Below are 6,000 nucleotides of genomic sequence, written 5' to 3'. Positions count from 1 at the left end.
AGAATTAACATGGTGATAATGGCAATCATACCAAAGGCAATACACAGATTAAATGCAATACCAATAAAAATCTCAACATTATTTTCACAGAAATAGAAAAATGATCTCAAAATTCATATGAAATGGAGAAGGCCTCAGATATCCAAGCATATCCTCAGCAAAAGAAGCACCTTTGGAGGCATCACCATACATGATCTAAAGCTACATCACAAAACCATAGTAATAAAAGCAACATGATACTGGCATAAAAACAGTAGTATAGACCAATGGAATAGAATTGAGGACCTGGACTTTGGGTCAAGCAACTACAGCTGCTTGATATTTGACAGAGGCCCTAACAATACAGTCTGGAAAAAAAGATAGCATCTTCAACAAATGGTACTGGAGAAACTGGATAACCATATGCAAGAAAATGAAACTCAATTCATACATCTCACCATGCACAAAAATCAACTCCAAATGGATCAAAGACCTCAAAATAAGACTGAAAATTCTGCTACTACTGGAAGAAAAAATAGGAGAAACTTCCCATGATATATGAGTGGGAAAAGACTTCCTGAACAAAACCCCAGTAGCTCAGGAACTTAAACAATCACTCAACCATTGGGATATCCTGAAGCTGAACAGTTTCTTCACAGACAAACACATAATAAGCAGAGCCAATAGATTACCCACAGAATGGGAGAAAAACTGCCCCCTATACAACTGACAGATGCCTAATGTCTAGAATCTACAAAGAACTCAAAAACCTAAACAATAAAAATTCAAACAACCCACTCACAAAATAGGGCACAGAACTGTACAGGGAGTTCTCAGAGGAAGAAATACAAATAACAAGCACATCCATAATCCCCAATCATCAGGGAAATGCAAATTAAAACAACCATGAGATTCTATCTTACCCCAGCAACATTAAAAAAAATCAAATGAAAACAAATATTGGTGAGGATGTGCAGAAATAGGCACCCCCATCCACTGTTGGTGGGAATGTAAGATGGTACAACCAGTATGGAAAGCAATATGGAGACTCCTAAAAAGGTTGACTATAGAGTCATCAACAGACCCAGTTATCCCCTTACTGGGCATTTACCATAAAAGATCCATGCCTCAGTTCAGAGACATTTGCTCAACAATGTTTATAGCTGCTCAATTCATAATAACTAAGAGCTAGAATCAACCCAGATGTCCATCATTTGAAGAATGGATAACCAAGATGTGGTATATCTACACATGGAATTCTACATAGAAGTAAGGAAAAATTACAAAAGTGAAATTTGAAGAAAACTGGTCAAACTTGGAACATAACAGTCTCAGTGAACTCACCCAATCATAGAAATATAATTGTTGCATGGTCTCACTCATCTGTGGCTCCTAACCTACATCTGCCTGAGATGCTGACATACCTAATAGGCATCTTGAGGACTGGACAACAGGAAGGGTAGGGTGGTAGGGGAGGGTAAGAGTAGGGGGATGACACAAAATTGGAAGCAAATAGCAATTGTACCATAAAATTATATATCCTAAAAGACAGACTAAATGATTGAACCTTCATTGGGTCCTTAGAGGGAACACATGAATCACAAGGCCCTGGAGAGGGTATGACGAAGACTAACCTTAATCTTCTCTCCCCCTATTCTCTCTCTCTCTTTTATATTACTTATCTTTTTCTTCCTTCTTTCCCTTGGTGCTGGCCTGTAACTCCTAGTACCAGCATTCAGTTAACATCCACAATGAGCTTTTGATCAGAGAGACCTACAAGGTTTCCCAAAAGATGACAGATTTCAAAGTACTTGATGACCCACCAAAGGTTAGTGATAAGACCCTATTGCCGAAGACACCATATGTTGTTGGTAGGGAACACAGAGTGACCTGGATGGAATCTGGAAGAGAGTCAGTCCCCAGACAGTTAGCTGGTCTAGTGCCAGAAGATACTGCATGAGCGACTGGGAGAATATGACCAACATCTGTTCAAGCAACTCGTGGTCTAAGCTACTCAGCAGCAATCAACCTGATGTGATGCTCACACAAGTGCAATAATGGCACACAGTCATGGTGGGTAACCAACTGCTCTTGATTTGGCTAACAGATCCACTCGGTGGAATGGAACCCATATCTGAATCTGGGAAACAAGTCAGAACCATATCAAAAAACGGAGCCTACTCCCCATTATCAAGCACCCACCAATCATGGGCTACAAGAGGGCCTATAACCATTAAGTTCTTTCTAAAATAATAATGGTTATCCCATTTATCTGGTGCTGACTACACTCTCCATTGGAGAATTTACTTCTCTTTTCAGATGGATGCAGATTCTAAGAAGAGAACCAGCCCATCACACCTCAAATAGGCCTGAGCTGAAACTAAGAGTAATTAGGGAAATAAGCAAGAGTGCTGCTTTCTTGGTGAACCTGGTACCAGCACAAGGATGAAGGAGATAGACACAGAGAGCACTTAGCTCCTTCCAAACTAGATATCCAGAGACACAGAGGCTCCCACAGCCACACCACTGAAGTAGACCTAAAACAAACCCAACATGGCTCAGAGAAATTCATGGAAGAGGGGGCAGAAAGATTGTTAGAGCCACATGTTGGGATATTATGCACAGAAACATTTCCTGTTACCTATAAGTGATTGGTAACCCCATAATACACTACCCACATTCCCTGACATGGAGGGTACTGCAGAGGGGAGAAGGACAGGGAGGAGGCTAACAGTGGCACCAACATGGCTGCATACACACTGTGTCCATAACTAATAAAAAAAATTTAAAAATACACAATAGGGACTGGAGAAATCGCTCAGCTGTTAAAGGTGCTTACTTGCAAAGCCTAATGGCCCAGGTTTGAATCCCTAGAATCTATGTAAAACTAGATACACAAAGTGAGGCATGTGCCTGGAGTTCATTTGCAGTGGCAGCAGGCCCTGATGTACCCCTTCTAATTCTCTCTGTCTCTTTGTATCTCTGTTTATGAATATTAATAAGTAAAAGAAATTAAAAATACATAGTATAAGGCTGGGGAGAAAACCTCTTGATGTGGAAGCATGAAGACCTGAGATTAGATTCCAAGAACGCATATAAGGGTAGATGCTGTAGCACACATCTGTAATCCCAGCACTCACATGTTGAGATGGGAAGCAAAGACAGGAGAATCCTCAGAAGCTCCTGAGCCAGCTATGTTTGCATGCAAAGAGGTGAACAATAAGAGATCTTGTCTCAAACAAGATGGAAGGAGAGGAAAAACATCTGACCTCCATACTAACACCATTGCATGTGTGTGCCTACACACACACACACACACTCTCTCTCTCTCTCTCTCTTTCTCTGTCTCTCTCTGTCACACACACACAGATACAGTGTATAAGAAGATGGTGATTGCCATGGAAATACTCATATATAGATAGATGTATAGATGAGATAGATAGATAGATAGATAGAAGCAGGGAGTGAGAAGGATAAAATTAAATTGTTGTTATTGATCAGGATAGCTCTCACTGGATGAAGCATTTGAGGGAACTAAAGAGATGAGCTAGTCATACATGTAGACTAACAGCATTATGGGCAGACAGAACTGCAAGTGCAAAGGTTCTGAGGTGAGAGATTGTGTGGTGATTTTGTGAAGTAACATGGCTGAAGCAAATTACAGAGGAGTAGAGAGACATAACAAGGCTTTCTAGAAATCTATGCTTTTTTTAAAAAAATTATTTGAAAGTGACAGACAGAGAAAGAGGCAGATAGAGAGAGAGAGAAAAGAACGGGCATGCCAGGTCCTCCAGCCACTGCAAATGAACTCCAAACATGTGTGCCCCCTTGTGCATATGGATAATGTGGGTCCTGGGGAAATGAGCCTCAAACCTGGGTCTTAGGCTTCACAGGCAAGCGCTTAACCACTAAGCCATCTTTCCAGCCCCTATGCTTTATTTCATTCACAATGTGTGCATGTGTACCAATGCACACAGATCTTCAAAGAGATAAAAGGCATAGCAGAGCAATGCTCACTTACTGTTTTAGGTTATTTTCCTAGCATCAGAGTGTGATGTGGGAATCCTTGTCACAGTGATTTAATAAGCAAGAGTTGTTGGGAGATCTGTGTGGAGAAGCATAGGAACTGTGGTGGAGCAAAGAAATAAGCACAAAACATTTGTAGTGTCTCTAGAGGTGTGGTCGCAGCATGATGTATGGAACACTCTGGAACATGGAGGACACCACAGAACAGTTGCAACCTAAGGCTGGGAACAAGACCTGGTATGCATACTATAGGTTGAAAACTGGCTGTAGATGGTCTCTACATTATTTACTTTCTCATTACTGGGACAAAATACACAACCAGAAGCTGCTTAAGGAAAGAAATAATTTATTTTCCATCTTATGGCAGGGAGAGCATAGCAGGGAACCAGAATCACATTTTCACATCAGCACGGTAGAAGGAGAGACAGAAAATAACAAAAAGGGCTGGAATATAATGTCTCAGAACCTATTCCTAGTGACATATTTCTTCCAGCACAGCTCTACTGCCTAAAGGTTCCTCAATCTTACTAAACACCAGCTAAGGATTAATTATTCAAACACATGAACCCATAGGATCAATTACATTCAAATAACCATACCCCCCAACTATAGGTACAGGGGCATAGGGGAGGGTATTTTTGGCAATGGATTCATATTAACCAAGACCAATTCTCTGGAGGAAGGATGGAAGAGAGCCCTTAACAGTTGGCATTAGCCATAGGTGAATAGTGGGATACTGACTCATTAAGGAGATCTTGGTGGTGACCCAACAGTGTATATTTCAGTCATACAAAGGAATAGGAAAGAGAGAATATTAGATATTTAAATGACATACAAGAACTGTTCAAATCCACAACAAGCTTTGCTTCCTCCTTCCATTGCCCTTTTTGTCTCTTAATATGTAGATCTCCACCACACCAGTACACTCCACATTCTCTTTTACTACTTTCCAGCTTCATGTCACCTGCTCATTCCCCTGCGGGTCAGCCTCCTTGCTGCTATGGTTTGAACATGTATCCCTACACAAATCTTAGGTTAGGTTATAACATCATCCCCAAGGTGGTAGAAGTAGAAGGTAGGCTCTTAAGAGGTGATCAATGCCCTTATAAAAGGGAGCAAGAGTTTTCCCTCTTATCCCTTTTGTTCTTTCTGCCCTTCCCCCATGAGAGGACATAGTTTCCATCCCTTTGGTTTACCCTTGCCTTGCACTAAGTAATTATACAACCTTTGTCTCTTCTAGAGGGTGTTCACAAGATATGTGTATAGAAGCTTTGTTCTGGGCTTTGACTAAGTAGACTCATATAATAACTAGAGTTGAGTCTATTGCCCAAAAGATAAAAGAGTTATTATTTATTAGGCCTAGCCTTGGGAATTCCATATTTGGTAAAACATTTTGACTTATAGGTAACAAAAAGATAAGTTATTGGGAGTCTTCATCCTACACCTGGGGAACATTCCTAGATCTGATGCTTAGTTTTCTACACACCTGACTCTGTAGTATGTGCATGGCCAGGATGTTTATGAGTGGTAACAGCTATAGTAATGATAGTAAATGAGTCAAAACTCATTCTGGGACACTCATTAGAGATCGTGATTCCTCACAAAGTTCAAAGCAATCTTTAAATCAAAGGACACCAATGGTTAAGTAGCAAATGAGTAAACATAAAGCACTTTTACAAAAATCAACCAAAATCTTTAAAATTTGACACATGCTGAATGTGGTAATTCCGCTTCCATAACCCAGAGCAAGTTAATTATCCTACTCCTGTGTGGAAGTCATAGACTAAACCTTACCCAGCATGTATGATTTAAAATTATAAACCCTGAAATGCCTAATATAGAATGATTTACAGATTGGAGCAGCTCTGTAAACAATGGCAGGAAATACTGTAAAGCCTCAGGAGACAATAGACAATAGCACCTCAGATGAAAAACATAACTTACTGACTGAGCCAGAGCTTTACAATTCAGGAAAAGATAAACATGTTGTGGTAA

The sequence above is a fragment of the Jaculus jaculus genome, chromosome X (assembly GCF_020740685.1).
Source record: "Jaculus jaculus isolate mJacJac1 chromosome X, mJacJac1.mat.Y.cur, whole genome shotgun sequence".
In the NCBI taxonomy this organism is placed as follows: domain Eukaryota; kingdom Metazoa; phylum Chordata; class Mammalia; order Rodentia; family Dipodidae; genus Jaculus; species Jaculus jaculus.
This window is presented reverse-complemented; position numbering follows the sequence as displayed.